Below are 22,821 nucleotides of genomic sequence, written 5' to 3' on the forward strand. Positions count from 1 at the left end.
AGGGAGTGTGATACCTCCAGCTTTGTTCTTTTTTCTCAGGATTCCTTTAGCTATTCGGGGTCTTTTGTTGTTCCATATAAATTTTAGGATTCTCTGTTCTATTTCTGTGAAAAATGTTTTTGGAAACTTGATAGGGTTTGCATTGAATCTATAGATGGCTTTAGGAAGTATGGACATCTTAACTATGTTAACTCTTCCAATCCAAGAACACGGAATATCTTTCCATTTCTTTGTGTCTTCTTCAATTTCTTTCAGAAATGTTTTATAGTTTTCGGTGTACAGATCTTTCACCTCTTTGGTTAAGTTTATTCCTAGGTATTTTATTCTTTTTGTTGCAATTGTAAATGGGATGGTATTCTTAATTTCTCTTTCTGCTACTTCGTTGTTAGTGTACAGAAATGCAACTGATTTTTGTATGTTGATTTTGTATCCTGCAACTTTACCATATTCGTTTATTACTTCTAAAAGTTTTCTGGTGGATTCTTTAGGGTTTTCTATATAGAAAATCATGTCATCTGCAAATAGTGACAGTTTCACTTCTTCCTTTCCAATTTGGATCCCTTTTATTTCTTTCTTTTGCCTGATTGCTCTGGCTAGGACTTCCAGGACTATGTTAAATAGGAGTGGTGACAGTGGGCATCCTTGTCCGGTTCCTGTTCTTAGAGGGATGGCTTTCAGTTTTTCACCATTGAGGATGATATTAGCTGTGGGTTTCTCATATATGGTCTTTATTATGTTGAGGTACTATCCTTCTATACCCATTTTATTCAGAGTTTTTATCATAAATGGATGCTGTATCTTGTCAAATGCTTTCTCTGCATCTATTGAGATGATCATGTGATTTTTATTCTTCATTTTATTAATGTGGTGTATTACGTTGATTGATTTGCGAACGTTAAAACATCCCTGCATCCCTGGAATAAATCCCACTTGATCATGGTGTATAATCTTTTTTACATATTATTGTATGCGATTTGCTAGTATTTTCCTGAGGATTTTTGCATCGATGTTCATCAGTGATATTGGCCTGTAATTTTCTTTTTTTTGTGTTGTCCTTGTCTGGTTTTGGTATCAGGGTAATGTCAGCTTCATAGAACGAGTTAGGGAGCTTCCCCCTCTCCTCAATTTTTTGGAAGAGTTTGAGAAGGATAGGTATTAAGTCTTCTTTGAATGTTTGGTAGAATTTACCAGGGAAGCCTTCTGGTCCTGGACTTTTATTTTGGGGGAGGTTTGTGATTACTGTTTCGATCTCCTTACTGTTGATTGGTCTATTCAAATTTTCTACTTCTTCTTGATCCAATTTTGGAAATTTGTATGATTCTACGAATTTATCCATTTCTTCCAGATTGTCGAATTTGTTGGCATATAGCTTTTCATGGTATTCTCTTATAATCTTTTGTATTTCCGAGGTGTCTGTTGTAACCTCTCCTCTTTCATTTCTGATTTTACTTATTTGTGCCTTCTCTCTTTTTTTCTTGGTGAGTCTAGCTAAAGATTTGTCAATTTTGTTGACCTTTTCAAAGAACAAGCTCTTGGTTTTATTAATTTTTTCTATTGTTTTTCTGATCTCTATTTCATTTATTTCCACTCTGATTTTTATTATTTCCCTTCTTCTACTGATTTTGGTCTTTGTTTGTTCTTCTTTTTCCAGTTCCTTTAGGTGCATTGTTAGATTGTTTATTCGAGACTTTTCTTGTTTGTTGAGATAGGCCTGTATCGCCCTAAACTTCCCTCTTAGAACCGCTTTTGCTGTATCCCATAAATTCTGGCAAGTCGTATTTTCATTTTCATTTGTCTCCAGGTATTTTTTTATTTCTTCTTTGATTTCTTCGTTAACCCAGTCATTGTTCAGTAGCATTTTGTTTAATCTCCATGTATTTGTGGCTTTTCTGATTTTCTTCCTATAGTTGATTTCTAGTTTCATACCGTTGTGGTCAGAAAAGATGCTTGGTATTGTTTCAATCTTCTTAAATTTACGGAGTCTTGTTTTGTGGCCTAATATGTGATCAATCCTCGAGAATGTTCCATGTGCATTTGAAAAGAACGTGTATTCTTTGGTTTTTGGATGGAATGCTCTCTATATATCTACTAGGTCCATCTGTTCTAGTGTGTCGTTTACGGCCAATGTTTCCTTATTGATCTTCTGTTTGGATGATCTATCCGTTGGTGTAAGTGGAGTGTTAAAGTCCCCTACTATTATTGTGTTACTGTCTATTTCTGTTTTTATGTCTGTTAATAATTGCTTTATATATTTAGGTGCACCTACATTGGGTGCGTAGATATTTACAAGTGTATTATCCTCTTGTTGGATTGTTCCCTTGATCATTATGTAATGCCCTTCTTTGTCTCTTTTTACAGTTTTTTGTTTTAAAGTCTATTTTGTCTGATATGAGTACTGCTACCCCAGCTTTCTTTTCATTGCCATTTGCGTGGAGTATCTTTTTCCATCCCTTCACTTTCAGTTTGTGAGTGTCTTTAGGTCTGAAGTGTGTCTCTTGTATGCAGCATATATATGAGTCTTGTTTTTTTATCCAGTCAGCCACCCTATGCCTTTTAATTGGAGCATTTAGTCCATTGACGTTTAAATTAGCTATTGATAAGTATGTACTTACTGCCATTTTTTAACTTTTTTTTTTCCTCAGTGTTTTAGTAGTCCTTCTCTGTTCCTTTCTTCTTCTATACAGAATTGATGGTCACTTTAGTTTGACCTCTGTCTGAAAGCTGTACTCTTAACTCCCCTCCTCCCTCCTTTTAAGTTTTTGATATCATATCTAACCTCTTTTTTGTGTATTTGTATCCATTACATTCTAATCATGGAAATAGATAATTTTTCCTATTTGTGGTCTTCTCTTTTCCCCTTAAATCAGTCTCTTTAGCATTTCTTGTAGCACTGGTTTCTTGGTGACAAACTCCTTTAATTTTTGCTTAGCTGGGAAAATTTTGATCTCTCCTTCCATTTTGAATGATAACCTTGCTGGGTAGAGTATTCTTGGCTGTAAGTTTTTTCCTTTTAGCACTTTAAATATATCATGCCATTCTCTTCTAGCCTGTAAGGTTTCTGCTGAGAAGTCAGCTGATAGCCTTATGGGGTTTCCTTTGTATGTAACTTGACATTCTCTTGTGGCTTTTAGGATTCTCTCTTTAATTCTGGACATTTTGATTATGATGTGTCTTGGTGTGGGCCTCTTTGGGTTTATCTTGTTTGGGGCTCTCTGTGCTTCCTGTACCTGGATGTGTCTTTCCTTCCTTAGGTTAGGGAAGTTTTCATCTATTATTTCTTGAAATAGATTCTCTGCCCCCTTGTCTCGCTCTTCTCCTTCCGGGACACCTATAACACGGATGTTAGTGTGCTTGATGTTGTCCCAGAGGTCCCTTAGACTGTCCTCACTCTTTTTAATTCTTTTCTCTTTTACCTGTTCACCTGGGGTAATTTCTTCTAGTCTTTTGCCCAGCTCACAGATCCGTTCTTCTGTATCCTCTACTCTGCTTTTGAGTCCCTCTAATGAATTTTTCATTTCCAATATTGTATTCTGCATTTCTGATTGGTTCTTTTTTATATCTTCCACTTCTTTGTTGACATTCTCACTGAGTTCATCTATTCTTCTCCCCAGATCAGTGAGCATCCTTAACACTCTTAGTTTGAACTCTCTGTCGGGTAGGTTCCTCATTTCTGTTTCACTTAGTTCCTTTTCTGGGGTTTTGTCCTGTTCCCTTACTGGGAATGTATTCTTTTGCCTCCTCATTTTGCCTCTTTCCCTGTGCTTGTGTCTATGTATTAGGTAGGTCAGCTATGTCTCCTGCTCTTGGATAGGTGACCTTATGTAAGTGATGACTTAGGAGTCTTCCAGTGTGCTTCCCTCAGTTCTCAATGTTCCAGGGGTGACCCCTATGTGGGCTATGTGTGTCCTTCTGTTGTGGCCTGTTTGCTCTCCCTGTAGGCGCCCAGGGAGGCTGAGTTATGCTCCTGGCCAGCTGTTGTAATGCTCAGCTGCTTGTAGTTGTTGTGGGCCCTTCAGTCTCTTTATCAGGTGTGGGGAGCCCCATCACAGTTGGCTGCAAGTTCTAATACCACATTTGTGTTGCAGTTTTTCTTTTAAGTGAGTAGGCCTCCAGCATGGCAGGTTGTTAGGCTCAGGGCCTTACAATTGCTGTAAGCCTCTAGCCTATTAGGTCTCTTGTCAGCTCTCTGAGGATTGCAGCTGGGTGGGGCTGGCCTCAGGCACAGGAGCACCCAATTCTTTCAGGCTTTGGAAGGTGGGGCAAACCCCCTATGTGGGTCTTCCAGAAGCACAAGTCTTCTGCAGCTGACATGCCCCACCTCCCACAGGTCCACAAACAGAGTCAACACAGTCCTGCCCCGTGTGTGTGCCCTGACCTCCTGAAGTGGACCCAGTCTCTCCTTCGCAGGAGCCCCACACACTCCACCACTGTGCCACACTCTCCACCCGCTCCTTGTGCATGCCCTTCCCCACTGAAGTGAGCTTAGTCACCAGGCTGCAAAGAATCCAGTCACCAGTCTATGCAGGCCCACAAGTTGCTTGAGGGCTTGTTGTTGAGTGGGGCCAGTCCCTAGGATGGGATGCCTGCCCTGGCTGAACTGAATTAAATAGGTGCTCTAGTGGGTGGGGCAGATCCTGGCTAGCAGGCCCCAGGGAGAACTCCAATTGCATCTGCCAGTGCCTGTGTCAGCACTTCCACATTAGGCCACAACAATAGCCACCGCCAATGTCCCAGTCCCTCGAGAGTTCTTACCTCTCACTGAGTTGAACTCAGAGCCTATCAGGTGAGTGTCTTTTCATCAAAGCACTGTGCACCTTTCTTTCTGGTGATTTTAGGTTGTTTTCTGAAATGGGTGAATTTGTGCATTGGCCCTTTAAGAGCCAGTTTTAATTTCTTTGTGAACCAGCTTTTCTGGGGGTAATCCCCAATGTTTAAGTAGCAGACAAAGTCTGATGTTATGCCACTTGTCTTGATTGTGCGGGGTCCACAGAATGCCTACAGCAGGAGCACTGCCTGGCTCTGGACCCCACTCCTCTAGGGAGGGCTGTATACCTTTGGGCTGCTCCCGGGCGGCCGTCATGCTGGCGGCTTGTGAAGGTGGTATTTTTTCTCTCCAGAAGGGAATTTCTGCCTCTTCCACCTCAGTTAGTATTGTCTTTTGTTGCAGGAGTTCCTCTTATCCAGTTTTCAGTTTTCTCTCAGGGGTAATTATTCCACGAGTAGTTGTAAATTGGCTGTGTCCATGGGAGGAGGTGAGTTCAGAGTCTACTTATGCCACCATCTTGACTTCTAAGATGGAAATTAATAGATGTAAATACTTACATTAAAAAAGAAAGGTCTCAAGTCATCTCAACTTTACATGTCAAGGAACTAGAAAAAGAAGAAAAACTAAGCCCAAATCTAGCAGAATGAAGGAAATGATAATAATTAGAGTGGAGATAAATAAAATAGACAATAGAAAAACAAATAAATCAACAAAATCAAAAGTTGCTTCTTTGAAAAGATCAATAAAATTGAGAAACATTTATCTATATGTAGTAAGAAAAAAAAAGAAAATCTCAAATTACTAAAATCAGCAATTAAGTGGAGACATTACTAGTGATTTTGTGAAAATAAAAAAGATTGTAAAAGTGTACTACAAATAGTTCTCCACCAAGAAACTGAATAGCCTTGATGAAATGGACAAATTCCTAGAAACACACAACCTACCAAAACTGAATCATGAAGCAATAGAAAATCTGAGTAGATTTATAACTAGTACAGAGAATGAATTAGCAATCAAAGATCTCTCAACAAAGAAAAGCCCTGCATTAGATGGCTTCCTTGGTGAATTATACTAAACATTTAAAGAATTAGCAACGTTCTTCTCAAAGTCTTCTAAAACATTCAAGAGAAGAGAATACTTCCTAACTCATTCTATAAGGCCAGCATTACCCTAAGAACAAAGGCAGAAAAACATATTAAAAGAAAAAAGAACTACAGATCAATAACCCCTATGAATGATACAAAAATCCTCAACAAAATACAGCAAACCACATTTAGCAGCATATTAACATGATCATACACTATGATCATATGAGATTTATTCCTGAAATGCAAGCATGGTTCAGCATATGGAAGTCAATCAGTATTCTACACCACATCAACAGAATGAAGGAAATAAACAAAATGATTATCTCAATTGATGTACAAATGTCACATGACAAAATCCATCACTCTTTCATGATAGAAAATCTTCAACAAACAAGGAATGGAAGGAAACTAACTCAACATAATAAAGACCATATATGAAAAACCCACAGATAACATCATTCTGGATGGTGAAACTGAAAGTTTTGCCTTTGTCAAAAATTAGTTGACCATATATGCATATATGCTTGTGTTTATTTTTTGGTTCTCTATTCTGTTTCATTGGTCTATGTGTCTGTTTTTATGTCAGTACCATATTGTTTTGATGACTATAGCTTTGTAATATAACATTATATATCATATAATTCCATATTTCACAGGTAAAAGATTTTACAATCTTTTTTATTTATGTATTATATAATTTTAATATATATTTTACATGTCAACACATTTCATGTAAAAGCTTTTATAATCTTTTTTGTTTATGCATTATGTAATTATGTTATATATATATATATATATATACATTCTCTTCAAAAATAGGGCTAATAAAACTGTATATCCACACGCAAAATAATTAAATTGGATCCTTATCTTACACCATACACAAAAACCAACTCAAAATGGATTAAAGACTTAAACACAAGACCTGAAACCATAAAACTCCTTGAAGAAAACATAGGGAAAAAGCTCCATGGCATTGGCCTTAGCAATGATTTTTCTGGATCTGACACCAAAAGTACAAGCAACAAAAGCAAAAATAATCAGGTAGGACTGCATCAAATGAAAGACCTTCTGCACAGCAAAGGAAACAATCAACAAAATGAAAAGGCAACCTATGGATTGGGAGAAAATATTTGCACACCACATATCTGATGAGGAGTTAATATCCAAAACATATAAGAAACTTATACAACTCAATAACAAAAACAAACAAACAATCTGATTAAAAAGTGGTCAAAGGACCTGAGTAGACATTTTCCCAAAGAATATATACAAACAGCCAATAAGTATATGAAAAGATGCTCAACATCACTAAGCATCAAGGAAATGCAAATCGAAATCATATTACCTCACATTTGTTAGGATGGCTATTAGAAAAAAATAATAAGAAATATTGGTGAGAATGTGGAGAAAAAGGAGCCCATGTACATCTTGGTGAGTATGTAAATTGGTACAGCCATCATGGAAAACACTATGGAGGTTCCAAAAAACTAGAAATAAAACTACCATATGATCCAGCAATCCCTCTTCTGGATATATTCCCAAAGGAAATGAAACCAATACTTTCATAATAGCTTCCAATACAACAAAATACTTAGGAATAAATTTAATCAAGGAAGTAAGAGATCTGTGCAATGAAAACACAAGACTTTGCTAAAAGAAATGGAAGAACACACAAACAAATGGAAGGACATCTTGTGTTCATGGATTGGAAGAATTAATATTATTAAAATGCCCATGCTACCCAAAGCCATCTATAGATTCAACACAATCCCTATCAAAATCCCAATGGCATTTTTCACAGAAATAGAAAAAGCAATCCTAAAATTTGTATGAAACTGCAAAAGACTCCAAATAGCGACAGCAATAATGAGAAAGAAGAACAAAACTAGAGGCAACACATTTCCTTATTTCAAAATACACTACCAAGCTAAAATAATTAAAACAATATGGTACTGGCATAAAAATAGACACATAGACAAATGGAACAGGATAGAGATCCCAAAACTAAACCCCACATATATGGTGAACTAATATTTGATAAGGGAGCCAAGAACATCCAATGGGAAAAGAATAGTCTCTTTAACAAATGGTCTTGGGAAAACTGGATAACCACATGCAGAAAAATGAAATTAGAACCCTTTCTTACACCACTCACAAAAATTAACTTGAAATAGATTAAAGACTTAAAACTCCTAGTAAGAAAATATAGGAAAGAATCTCCTCAACATTGTTCTTGGCAATGATTTTTCGGATTTGACACCAAAAGCACAAACAACAAAAGAAAAAAATCAACAAGTGGGACTACATCAAACTTAAAAGCTTTTGCACTGCCAAAGAAACAATCAACAAAATGAAAAGACAACCTACGGAATGGAAGAAAATATTTGCAAACCATGTATTGAATAAGGGGTTAGTAACCAAAATTTATAAACACATACAACTCAATAATAAAAAAAAATCTGATTTAAAAATGGGCAGAAGAACTACATAGACATTTTTCCAAAGAAGACATCCAAAAGGCCAACAGGTACATGAAAAGGTACTCAACATCACTATTCATCAGAGAAATACAAATCAAAACCACAATGAGATATTACTTCATACCTGTAAGAATGGTGATCATCAAGAAGGCAAGAGATAACAAGTGTTGGTGAGGATATGGAGAAAAGGGAACTCTTGTACACCATTGCTGGGATTGTAAACTGGTTTAGCCACTGTGGAGAACAGTATGGAGGCTTCTCAAAAACTTAAAATTAGAACTACCATATGATTCAGTAATCCCACTTCTGGGTATATATCCAAAGGAAATGAAAACAGGTTACTAAAGAGATATATGCACTCCCATGTTTATCGCAGCATTATTCACAATAGCCAAGACATGGAAATAGCCTAAGCATCCATGAACAGATGAGTAAATAAAGATGCGGTATATATATATTCAATGTAATAGTATTCAGCCATGAGAAAAAGGAAATTGTGCCATTTGTAACAACACAGATGGACCTTGAAGACGTTATGCTAAGTGAGATAAGTCAGACAGAGAAAGACAAATACTGTATGATATCTCTTATACATGGAATCTAAAAAAAAAAACTGAACGGGGAAAAACAGAGTGAAATTGTGGTTACCAGGGTCTGGGGGATAGGGGAATGGAAGAGATGTTTAAGGGCACACACTTGCAACTAGTAGATAAACAAGTCCTGGAGATCTAATACACAGTACAGTGATTATAGACAACAAAACTGTATTATAAACATTAAACTTACTGAGAGACTAGATCTTAATTGTTCCCATCACGAGAAGAAATGATAATTATGTGGCACAACTGAGGTGTTATCTATGCTACCATGGCAATCCTATTGCAATATAAATTTATCAAGTCAATATGTTGTACACCTTAAACTTACACAATGTTATATGTCAATTATATCTCAATAAAAAATTTTTAATAAAATAAGAATGGAAAAAATATGATGCAAACAGTAACAATAAGAGAGCTGGAGTGTCTATATTAATACAAAAATATAAACCAACATTATTACTTGAGATAAAAAGGAATATTCTATAAGGATTAAGGAACAATTCATCAGGAAAATATAATCATTATAAACGTATCTGCACCTAACAAAGGCGCCTTATACTACATGAAGCAAAAACGAACAAAAATGAATACAAAATGGAAAATTCAACAATAATAGTTGGAGATTTCAGTGACTCACTCTAAGGTGAGAGCAAAGTGAGACAGAAAATCAAGAAGGATATAGAAGACCTGAACAGCACTATAAGGTAGACCTAACTGACAATTTTAGAACAATCTAACCAACAACAGCAGAATATACATTCTTTTCAAATGTACATGGATCTTTCTCAAAAATAAATGATATGGTAGGCCATAAAACAAGTCTCAGTAAGTTCAAAAGGATTGATATCACACAATTTATCTTCTCAAACCACACTGAAATTAAATTAGAAATCAACAACAGAATAAAATTTTGGAAACCTTCAAATATCAGGAAATTAAATAACACACTTCATAATAACCAACGGGTCAAAGAAAAATCACCAGGGAAATTAGAAAATATGTTGAGCTGGATGCAAACAAAAACACAACATAGAAAAATTCATCAGATACAGCTAAAGCAAGTCCTTACAAGGAAATTCATAGGAGTAAATATCTATAATGTAGATGAAAGATCTCAAGGAATAACCTATGTTTCCATCTTAATAAACTAGAAAAAGAAGGGCAAACTCATCCAAAAGCAATCAGAAGGAATAAAATAAGAAAGATTACTGCACAAATCAATGGAATGGATAACAGAAAAAAATCAATGAAACCAACAGTTGGTTCTGTGAAAAGATAAACAAAATTGAAAAACTTGTAGCTAGACTGACCAAGAAAAAAAGAGAGAGAACACATAAATAACTAAAGTCATATTGAACGAGAGGATATCACTACCAACCTTACAAAAATTAAAAGGATTATAAAAGAATGCTATGGACAATTTTAGGTCAACAATTAAACAATTACATGAAATAGATAAATTCCTAGAAAGAAAAAAAAGTGCTGAAACTAATTTAAGCAGAAAAAGAAAATCTGAATAGACCTATACCAAAGAGATTGACTTAGTAATAATAATAATAAAAACTACCCATAATAAAAGCCCAGACCTGATGAATTCTTTCAAACATTTAAAGAGGAAAAATAACAATTCTTCACAAATTCTCCCAGAAAATAGAGAAAAAGGGAAAAATCCCCAACTTATTCTAAGAGGCTGGCATTACCCTAACACCAAAGCCAGATCAATATCACAAAGAAAAAAATATATAGACAAATATCCCTCATGAATATAGATGCAAAAATCTTAAATATTAAAAAACTGAATTCATCCACCTATAAAAATGATTATACACTAAGACTAACTGGAATTATCCCAGGAATGAAAGGTTGATTTATGAACTGAAAATCAATTCATGTAATAAAACATAGAAGAGAATAGAGGACAAAAACTCCATGATCATTTCAATTGACATGAAAAAGGCATTTGACAAAACCCAAGACCCATTTCTGATTTAAAAAAAATCCACAATCTAGGAAACTTCGTAAACCTAATTAAGGACATTTGCAAAATAAAAATAAAAAAAGCTACAGCTAACATCATACTTAATGGTGAAAGACTGAATCCTTTTCCCTTGAGACTGGGAACAAGTCAAGGAAATCTGTGTTCAACACTTCTGTTCAACATTGTACTGTAAATTTAAGGCCATGTAACCAGGAAGGAAGGAAGGAAGGAGGGAGGAAAGGAGGGAGGGAAGGGAGGGAGGAAGACAGAGAGGGAAAGAGGGAGGGAGAAGGAGAAGCAGATGGGAGAGAAAGCAGAGAAGAAAAAGAAAAGGAAGGAGGGAGAGAGAAGATCCAGATTAGAAAGGAATAGGTAAAATTGTGTTTATTGACAGACCAAATGAATTTATATGTAAAAAATCCTAAGGATTCCACACACACACACACACACACACACACACATCTATTACAACTAGTAAATGTGTTCAGCAAGCTACAGGCTACACAGCAATATACAAAACTAAATTGCATTCCCATAAACTAACAATGTGCAAGCCAAAAATAAAATTAAACAATTCCATTCATAATAGTATCCAAAAAAAGCATTTAAGAATAAATTTAGATGGTGTCAAGATGGCAGCATAGGCAGACTCTGAACTCACCTCATCCCACGGACACAATGAATGTACAACTACTCTTGGAACAATTACCCCTAAGAGAGAACTGAAAACTGGATAAAAAGAACCCTGATAACAAGGGACATGCTGACTGAGGTGGAAGAAGCAGAAATTCCTTTCTGGAGAGAAAAAATGTCACCTTCAAGCTGTGGAACTTCACACCCAGCTGGAAGCAATCCTAAGGAATGAAGCCTTCCCTGGAGGAGTGAGGGATCTGAGTAGGGGAGCATTACCACAATAAGCAGCTTTTAGACTCAGCACAATTGAGACAAATGTCATAATATCTGGCTTTGCTGGCCATTAACTACAAGGAGAAATACTCTCAGAAAGTCTATCATCAGACATAAGGGGGAAAAAGCCTGCTCTTAAAGGATCCTCACACAAATTCACCTATTTCAGAAAGCAACCTAAAATCACCAGAAAGAAAGGTGCACAGTCCTTTGGTGAAAAGAGATTCACCTGATAGGCTCTGGGTGCATCTCGGTGAGAGGTGAGACTTCTCCAGGGACCGAGACATTGACAGCAGCCATTATTGTGTCCTAGTGCAGGCATGCTGACACAGATGCTAGCAGACACTGCCGGAGTTCTTCTCTTGGCCTGTTAGTCCATGGATCTGCCACACCTACTAGAGCACTGATTTAATCCCGCTCAGCCAGGGCAGGCTAGCCAGTGCAGTCCCTGCACTAGGGACTGGCCCCACCCAACAGCAAGCCCTTGGGCAACTTGTGGGTCAGCATAGGTGGGGTGCCTGGAACCTCTGCAACCAGATGAGTGGGTCCACCTGGGTGGGGCAAGGCATGCACAAGGGGCAGGGCTGCATTGGTGGAGTATGTGGGTCCTCTACAGTAGGGCAACTGGGTCCACTTCAGGGGGTCAGGACAGGCACACAGGGCAGGACTGTGTTGACAGAGAGTGTGGCCCTGTGGGTGGTGGGGCCTGACAACGGCAGCAGACTTGTGCTCCTGAAATAGCCACATAGAGGATCAGTCTCACCTTCCAAAGCATGAAACAATTGGGTGCTCCCACGCTTGGGGCTGGCCCCACTCACATGCAACCCTGAGAGAGCTGACAACAGCCTTGCAGGCTGGAAGCCTACAGCAATTGTAAGACCCTGAACCTAGCAAGCAGACATGCCAGGGGTCTACTCACTTAACAGAAAAACTGCAACAAGAACGTGCTCAGACCTTGCAGCCAACTGTGCTTGGGCTCCCTAAGCCCGATAGTGTGACTGAAAGGACCACAGCAGCCACAGACATCTGAGCATTACAACTAGCCAGTCAGGGGCCAGCCTAGCCTCCCTGGGCATCTGCAGTATGAGCAACCCTGCCGTAACAGAAGGACACACAGAGCCCACATAGGGGACACACCTTGAATATTTGGAACTGGGAACAAGAGGGAAGCACACTGCTGGGCCTCATAAGGCATCTCTTACATAAGGCCACCTCTCCAAGATCAGGAGATGTAGTTGACCTACCTAATACATGGTTATAAGCACAGAGAGAGAGGCAAAATGATGAGGAAAATGAATATGTTCCAAGTAAGGGAGCAGGGCAAAACCCTAGAAAAAGAACTAAACAAAACAGAAATAAACAATCTAACTGACAAAGAGTTCAAACAAAAAGTCAAATGGATGCTCACCAATCTTGGGAGAAGAATGGATGAACTCAGTGAGAATTTCAAGAAAGAATTTGAAAATATACAAAACAACCAATCAGAAATGAGGAATACAATACTGAAAATGAAAAATTCACTAGAGGGACTAAGTAGCAGAGCAGATGATACAGAAGAATGTACCAGCGAGCGGGATGAAAGACTAGAGGAAATCACCCAAGCTGAACAGGTAAAAGAAAAAAGAATTAAAAAGAATGAGGACAGTCTAAGGGACCTCCGAGACAACATCAAGTGCACTAATATCCATGTTATAGGTGTCCCAGAAGGAGAGGAGCAAGACAAAGGGACAGAGAATTTATTTGAAGAAATAATAGCTGAAAACTTTCCTAACCTAAGGAAGGAAACAGGCATCCAAGTACAGGAAGCACAGAGAGCACCAAACAAGATAAACCCAAAGAGGCCCAGACCAAGACACATTATCATTAAAACATCAAGAGTTAAAGATAAAGAGAGAATCCTAAAAGCCACAAGAGAAAGGTAACAAGTTACATACAAAGGAAACCCCATTAGGCTATGAGCTGACTTCTCAGCAGAAACCTTACATGCTAGAACGGAGTGGCATGATATATTTAAAGTACTAAAAGGAAACAACCCAAATCCAAGAATATTCTACCCAGCAAGGTTATCATTCAGAATGGATGGAGAGATAAAGAGTTTCCCAGACAAGCAAAAACTAAAGGAGTTTATCACCAAGAAACCAGCCTCACAAGAAATGCTAAAGGGACGTATTGAAGTGGAAAAGAGAAGACCACAAATAGAAATAAGAAAATTAAAAAAAAAAAAATCACTGGTAAAGGCAAATATACAGTAAAGGTAGCAGATCAACCACCTATGAAGATACTAATAAGGTCAAAAGACAGAACTACTGAAACTATCTATTTCTATGATAACAGGGTAATGGACACATATGCACAGGAAAAGAGGTAAGATATGATATCAAAAACATAAAATGTGGGAAGAGGGGAGTAAAAGAGTAGAGCTTTTAGAAAGAGGTCAAACTAAAGAGACCATCAACTTAATATAGATTGGTATATACGCAGGTTATTATATATGAACCTCATGGTAATCACAAACCAGAAAAGTGTAATAAATACACAAAAAAATTAAGAGAAAGGAATCCAAACATAATACTAAGAAACCATCAAACCACAAGGGAAGAGAGCAAGAGAAGACAGGAACAGAGAAGAACTACTAAAACATCCAGAAAAACAATAACAAAATGGCAATAAGTACAAACTTATCAAAAGCTACTTTAAAAGTCAATAGACTAAATGCTCCAATTAAAAGGCATAGGGTGACTGATTGGATAAAAAAAAAAAACCCATACATATGTTGCATACAAGAGACACACTTCAGACCTAAAGACACTCACAAACTGAAAGTGAAAGGATGGAAAAAGATACTCAATGCAAATGGCAATGAAAAGAAAGCAGGAATAGCAATACTTATACCAGACAAAATAGACTTTAAAACAAAAACTGTAAAAAGAGACAAAGAAGTGCATTATGTAATGATCAAGGATATAATACTTGTAAATACATATGCACCCAACATACGAGCTCATAGATATATAAAGCAACTATTAACAGACATAAAAGAAATAGTAACACAATAATAGTCAGGGACTTTAACACTCCACTTACAGCAACGGATAGATCATCCAAACAGAAGATCAATAAGGAAACATTAGCCTTAAACGACACACCAGACCAGATGGACTTAGTAGATATCTACAGAACATTCCATCCAAAAACCACAGAATACACATTCTTTTCAAATGCACATGGAACATTCTCCAGGATAGATCACATATTATGCCACAAAACAAGTCTCAATAAATTTAAGAAGGCTGAAATAATACCAAGTATCTTTTCTGACCACAACAGTATGACACTAGAAATCAACTACAGGAGGAAAATCAGAAAAGACGCAAATATGTGGAGATTAAAAAAAATGCTACTGAACAACGATTGGGTAAATGAAGAAATCAAAGGAGAAACCAAAAAATACCTGGAGACAAATGAAAATGAAAATACAACATGACAAAATTTACGGGATACAGCAAAAGTGGTTCTTAGAGGGAAGTTTATAGGAATATAGGCCTACCTCAACAAATAAGAAAAATCTCAAATAAACAATCTAACAGTGCACCTAAAGGAAGTGGAAAAATAAGAACAAACAAAACCCAAAATCAGTAGAAGGAAGGAAATAATAAAAATCAGAGCAGAAATAAAAGAAATAGACTAAAAATACAATAGAAAAAAATCAATGAAACAAACAGCTTCTTCTTTGAAAAGATAAACAAAATTGACAAACCTTTAGCTAGACTCACAAGGAAAAAAGAGAGAAGGCTCAAATAAATCAGAAATGAAAGAGGAGAAATTACAATAGATACCTCAGAAGTACAAAAGATTATAAAAGAATACTATGAAAAACTATACGCCAACAAATTGGATAATCTAAAGAAATGGATAAATTCTTAGAATCACACAACTTTACAAAACTGAATCAAGAAGAAATAGAGAATTTGAGTAGACCATTCACCAGGAAGGAGATCGAAACAGTAATCAAAAAGCTCCAAAAAAATAAAAGTCCAGGACCAGATGGCTTCCCTGGTGAATTCTACCAAACATTCAAAGAAGCCTTAATACCTATGCTTCTCAAACTCTTCCAAAAAATTGAAGAGGAGGGGAAGCTTCCTAACTCATTCTATGAAGCCAACATTACCCTGATACCAAAACCAGGCAAGGACAACACAAAAAAAGAAAATTACAGGACAATATCACTGATGAATATCAATGCAAAAATCCTCAACAAAATACTACCAAATCAAATACAACAATATATTAAAAGATCATACACCATGATCAAGTGGGATTTATTCCAGGGATGCAGGGATGGTTCAACATCCACAAATCAATCAACGTGACACACTACATTAGTGAAATGAAGAATAAAAATCACATGATCATCTCAATAGATGTAGAGAAAGCATTTGACAAGATACAGCATCCATTTATGAGAAAAACTCTGAGGAAAATGGGTAGAGAAGGAAAGTACCTCAATATAATGGCCATATATGACAAACCGATAGCTAATGTCATTCTCAATGGAGAAAAATTGAAAGCTATCCTTCTAAGAACAGGAACCAGACAAGGATGCCCACTTTCACCACTCCTATTTAATATAGTATTGGAAGTCCTAGCCAGAGCAATCAGGCAAGAAAAGAAATAAAACAGATCCAAATTGGAAAGGAAGAAGTGAAACTGTCACTATTTGCAGATGACATGATTTTATATATAGAAAACCCTAAAGAATCCACTAAAAAAACTTTTAGAAATAATAAATGAATACGATAAAATTGCAGGACACAAAATCAACATACAAAAATGAGTTGCATTTCTGTACACTAACAATTAAGGAGCAGAAAGAGACATTAAGAAAACAATCCCATCTGCAATCACAACAAAAAGAATAAAATATCTAGGAATAAAGTTAACCAAAGAGGTGAAAGACCTGTACACTGAAAATTATAAAAGTGTTGAAAAAAAAAGAAGACACAAAGAAATGGAAAGTTAGTCCATGCCCTTGGATTGGAAGAATTACCACAGTTAAAATGTCCAGGTCCGGCCCCGAGGCTTAGCGGTTAAGTGCACATGCTACGCTACTGGGGGCCCGGGTTCGGATACTGGGCACGCACCGATGCACCGCTTTTCCGGCCATGCTGTGACGGTGTCCTACATATAGCAACTAGAAGGATGTGCAACTATGACATACAACTATCTACTGGGGCTTTGGGGAGAAAAATGGAAAAAAAAAAAAAGGAGGCGGATTGGCAATAGATGTTAACTCAGGGCTGGTCTTCCTCAGCAAAAAGAGGAGGATTGTCATGGATATTAGTTCAGGGCTGATCTTCCTCACAAAAAAAAAATAAAATAAAAAATAAGTCCATACTTCCTAAAGCAATCTACAGATTCAGTGCAATCCCTATCAAAGTTCCAATGACATTTTTCACACAAATAGAACAAAGAATCCTAAAATTTATGTGGAACAACAAAAAACCCCAAATAGCCAGAGGAATCCTGAGGGAAAAAAAAAGAAAAAACAAAGCTGGAGTTATCAGACTCCCTGACTTCAAAATATACTACAAAGCTACAGTAATCAAAACAGCATGGTACTGGCACAAAAACAGACACACAGATCAAAGGAATAGAATTGAGACCCAGAAATAAACCCACACAACTACGACAACTAATCTTCGACAAAGGAGCCAAGAGCATACAATGGAGAAAGGAAAGTCTCTTTGACAAATGGTGCTGGGAAAACTGGACAGCTACCTGCCAAAGAATGAAAGTAGACCATATCTTACACCATACACAAAAATTAACTCAAAATGGATTAAAGACTTGAATGTAAGACCTGAAACCATGAAACTTCTAGAAGAAAACATAGGCAGTACACTGTTTGACGTTGGTCTTAGCAGTGTATTTTTAAGTACTATGTCTGACTGGGCACGAGAAACAATAGAAAAAATAAACAAATGGGACTACATCAAACTTCTGCAGAGCAAACGAAACCATCAACAAAACGAAAAGATAATCTAACAATTGGGAGAAGATATTTGTAAACCATACATCTGATAAGTGGTTAATATCCAAAATATATAAAGAACTCATTCATCTCAACAACCAAAAAGCTAACAACCCAATTAAAAAATGGGCAAAAGATCTGAACAGACATTTCTTCAAAGATATACAGACGGCCAACAGGCAGACGAAAAGAGGTTCAACATCACTAATTATCAGGGAAATTCAAATCAAAACTGCAATGACATATCAGCTCACAACCATCAGAATGGCTATAATTAACAAGACAGTAAATAATAAGTGTTGGAGAGTACGTGGACAAAAGGGAACTCTCATACACTGCTCGTGGGAGTACAAACTGGTGCAGCCCCTATGGAAAACAGTATGGAGATTCTTCAAAAAATTAAGAATAGATCTCCCATACAATCCAGCTATTCCACTGCTGGGTATTTATCCAAAGCACATGAAAACATGAATGTGTAAAGATATATACACTCGTATGTTCATTGCAGCATTATTCACAATAGCCAAAACTTAGAAGCAACCTAGGTGCCCATCAAGGGACAAATGGATAAAGAAGATATCATATATATACACAATGGAATACTACTCAGCCATAAAAAAGGATGAAATCTGGCCATTTGTAACAACATGGATGGACCGTGAGAGTATTATGCTAAGTGAAATAAGTCAGAGGAAGAAAGTCAAATACCATGTGATCTCATTCATAAGTAGAAGATAAAAACAACAACAAACACATAGAGACAGAGATTGGAATGGTGGTTAGCAGAGGGGAAGGGGGGAGGGAGGATGGTGAAAGGGGTGATTAGGCACATGTGTATGGTGATGGATTGTAATTAACCTTTCGGTAATGAACATGATGTAATCTACACAGAAATTGAAATAGAATGATGTACACCCAAAATTTCTATAATGTTATAAACAAATGTTACCACATCAAAAAAAAGAATAAATTTAATGAAAGAATTGCAAGTTTTGTACACTGAAAACTACAAAACATTATTGAAGGAAATTAAAGAAGATCTAAACAAATGGAGAGATATCCCATGTTCATGGATCAGAAGACAACATTGTCAAATTGGCAATATTCCCAAATTCATCTACAGATTCAATGTGATTCCTATCAAAATTCCAGCTGGCTTTTCCAGAAGATATTGATGAGATGATTCTAAAATTTATGTGAAAATGTGAAAGACTCAAGCAGGCCAAAATAGCATTGAAAAAGAGAAAATTTGGTGGACTTAGATGCTCCAATTTAGAAACTTACTACAAAGCTATGGTATTCAAGATGGTATGGTGCTGGTGTGAAGATAGACATATAGATCAGTTGAATAGAATTAAGAGTCCAGGAATAAACACATACATTTATGGTTAATTGATGTTCAACAAAGGTATCAAGGCAATTCAACAGAAAAATGACAGTCTTCAACAAATGGTGCTGGGACAATTCAATAGCCACCTGCAAAAACATGAATTTAGACTCTTACTATATATTGCACACAAAAATTAACTTGAAATGGATCATAGATGTAAAAAACTTTTAGAAGTAAACATAAGAGCAAATCTTTTCAACATTGTGTTGGACAAAATTTCTCAGATACATCACCAAAGGCACAAGCAATAAAAGAAAAATTGATGAATTGGATTTCATCAAAATTGAAAAATTTTTCAGTTCAAAAGACACCATTAATAATATGAAAAGGCAAGCCACAGACTGGGAGAAAATATTTGTACACTATATATCTGAGAAAGTGCTTCTATCTAGAATATATAAAGGGTGCTTTATAACTCAATAATAAGCAAATAACCCAATTTTTAAAAGGGCAAACAATCTGTACACAAATGTTCATAGCAATTTTATTCATAATAGCCAAAATATGAAATCCAGATGTCTTTCAGTGGGTGAATAGCTAAACAAACTGTGGTACATCTCTACTGCGGAATACTACACAGTAATAAAAAAGAAATGAACCATTGATACACCCAATAACCTAGACGATTCTCAGAAGTATGTTGAGTGAAAAAGGCCAATCCCCAAAGGTTACATACTGTATGATACAATTTACATAACATTCTTGAAATTACAATTATGGATGGTAAACAGTTTAATGGTTGTGGGGGGAGGGGGAAATGGTTATCAAAGGATAACAGGAGGGATTATTGTGATGTAATTATTCTTTATCTTGACTATGGTGGTGGTCATACAAACCTACACCTGTGATAAGATTGTATAGAACTAAATACACACACACACACACAAAAGAGTACATGTATGATTGTGGAAATCTGAGTAAGATCGGTAGATTGTATCAATGTCAATTTTGTGGTTGTGATAGTGTACTATAGTTATGGAAGATGTTACCATTGGGAGATACTGAGTAAAGGGTAAACAGAATTTCTCTGTATTATTTTTTGCAACAATATATGAATCTCCAATTATCTTGGAAAAAACGCCTAATTTTAAAAACGGGGCCAAAGATTTGAATAGATATTTCATCAAAGAAGGTATACAAATGTACAACAAGCACATGAAAAGATGCTCAACACATCATTAGTCATTAGGGAAATGCAAAGTAAAACTACAATGTAATAGTACTTCATACTCACAAGAATAGCCATAATCAAAAAGACAGACAACAATGTTGGAGAGGATGTGGAGAAAGTGGAACCCTCATAAATTGCTGGTGGGAATATAAACTGATTGAGCCACTTGGGAAAATAGCTTGGCAGTTTTCTTAAATTCAACATAATCTTACCATATGACCCAGAAATTCCACTCATAGGTATCTACCCTTGGCAAATTAAAACACATGTTCACACAGGACATGTAGGTGAACTTTCATAGCAGCATTTTCATAATATCCAAAAGGTGGAAGCAACCCAAACATCAACAACTTGTGAGTGGATAAACAAAATGTGGTATATTCTTACAATGGCATACTATTCATCAATTAAAAGGAAGGAAGTACACAAGATACAACATGGATGAATCTCAAAAACATTATGCTAAGTGAAAGAAGCGAGACACAAAAGACCACATATTGTATGATACAATTTATTTGAAATATACAGAAAAGAAATCTATAGAGACAAAAAGTAGATTAATTATTGCCTGGGGCTAGGGGTGAGAATGGGGAATGACTGAAAACAGGACAGTGGTTTCTTTTGGGTGTGACAGAAATGTCCTAAAATTAGTTTGTGTTGCTAGTTGCTTTGTAAATTTACTAAAATCACGGAATCATATGCTTAAATAGATAATTAAAGAAAAAAAATCTATCTTTTAAAAGTTACACTTCTTTTCAGCTGTTTTAAGGTTGAAACCCTCTCAGATGGTTAAACCTGTGATCTCTTGCCTCAGGTCTCCATCCATCAGACAGGAGAATTACCCCCGTGTCCTGCTTAGCATATCAGACAGAAAGTTACATGGCCTGCTTGCTTCTCCATCCACTCCTAGCTTTACTATTCTTGATGGTTGCTAAAGTATCATTTAAAAATCATGTTGTTTCTTGCATTTACTGACAAAATGTGTTTTTCTTGGCTTGCCCAATTCCAAATTCTCCTATAGTTCAGCAAAACAAATTACCTTTGGAATCACATATGTCTTTTCAGCACACTGCATATGCAGGGAAACAGAGAAGCAGATTTGACTATACTTGTGAGTTTCTCCAAGTATAGCCCTTCCCTGAAGTCTCTGTCCTTTTGACATCTAACTAAACCTCAGAGGCCTCTTTCCATTTTGACAGTGGAATTTCCCCCTCCCTCACCTTCCCTCCCATCTCCCACAGCCATTATTTCTTCATTTTTACCACAGTTCCAGTACCTCATTTACACTTAATCACAAAGTCCACCCCTATACTCCTTTCCCTTTCTCTCCTTCAAATATCCCTTTCTAGCCTAATCCTGAGTGGTGAAAAGGAGAAACTACCGTTTAAGCAGTAGCAGCAAAATACTTCCCTCTGGACATTGACTTAGTGGAAATTTATGGATAATATATTTGGAAATTTTTTAGTATTGCCCATGGCTTTTTTGCTTTTTGAAAGAGAACTGGTACAGAACATTGATTTGATTTTAAGGCTAAGGTATTTCACTCCCATAAATGACATATGACATGTTATTTATTAATACTCAGTAAAAGCAAATATATCATATATGTCTTGCCAGAAGGCTATTATAAAGTATTTTAAGGTTCCATCTTTAATTATAATTTCCAGCTAGTAATGTTGTCTATAGTATAGAAGACTAGATTTTGTTGTTTATTGATAGTGTTACAAATTATTTTTAAAGTTCCTAAATAATCAAGTTTTTGAGTACAACAAATTTTTCTTAATTTTAATAACACACACTCCTTGATAATGATGATGGTTTTATCAGTGCCTCTTATAGAACCAATTTCTTCCTCCCTTAAACATCCTAAATGCTTTGTTTATACTGTTATACTGCTAATGTAATGTTCATCCTAAATTAAAGTGTGGCTATGTCTGTTTCCCCACTCTCACCATCTAAATAGGATGCAACTATAAGTGAAGCAGAACAAGCAGTGAAGTTATTAGAATACCTGGATTACAGTATTTGTTTTATTGCTTAGCAGCTGTGTGACTTTACTGTCTTAATGATCCCTGAATTATGACATGGATTTTGTGCTACTGCCAAGTATGAAATAGTTTGAGACATGGATTGGAAACTCAAAATATGTGATCTCTATGACATTTTAGTGGGCGTGGAGAAGATAGAATATTTGAAATGGAAAGTTTTGGATAAAAGGTCACCATAGACCTTAATAAATCACTTAAACTTCCTGCAACTCAGTTTTGCTATCTATAAAATAGATAAGATGCAGCTTACCTCAGGGTTGTTTAAGGGTTACCTGAGACACCTATTGTACGTGAGTCTAGATAGTGTCTGGAAAATGGATGTTAACGTTTCCTCAGGTTGGAACACTCCCTCCACTTCT

At 36.4% G+C, this 22,821-nt stretch overlaps 1 long non-coding RNA gene across 1 annotated transcript; it reads right to left on the minus strand.

Annotated features, from left to right (window-relative positions):
• Positions 1–5,038: 5,038 nt before the first annotated feature.
• On the minus strand, positions 5,039–22,767 carry LOC131400520 (uncharacterized). The gene is made up of 3 exons (XR_009217367.1): positions 22,713–22,767; positions 19,234–19,329; positions 5,039–5,289 (listed from the first exon to the last, which is right to left on the minus strand). It is a non-coding gene; the product is annotated as an uncharacterized LOC131400520 (long non-coding RNA).
• Between the last annotated feature and the right edge of the window lie 54 nt (positions 22,768–22,821).

Source organism: Diceros bicornis, chromosome X (genome assembly GCF_020826845.1).
Source record: "Diceros bicornis minor isolate mBicDic1 chromosome X, mDicBic1.mat.cur, whole genome shotgun sequence".
NCBI classification, from domain to species: Eukaryota; Metazoa; Chordata; class Mammalia; order Perissodactyla; family Rhinocerotidae; genus Diceros; species Diceros bicornis.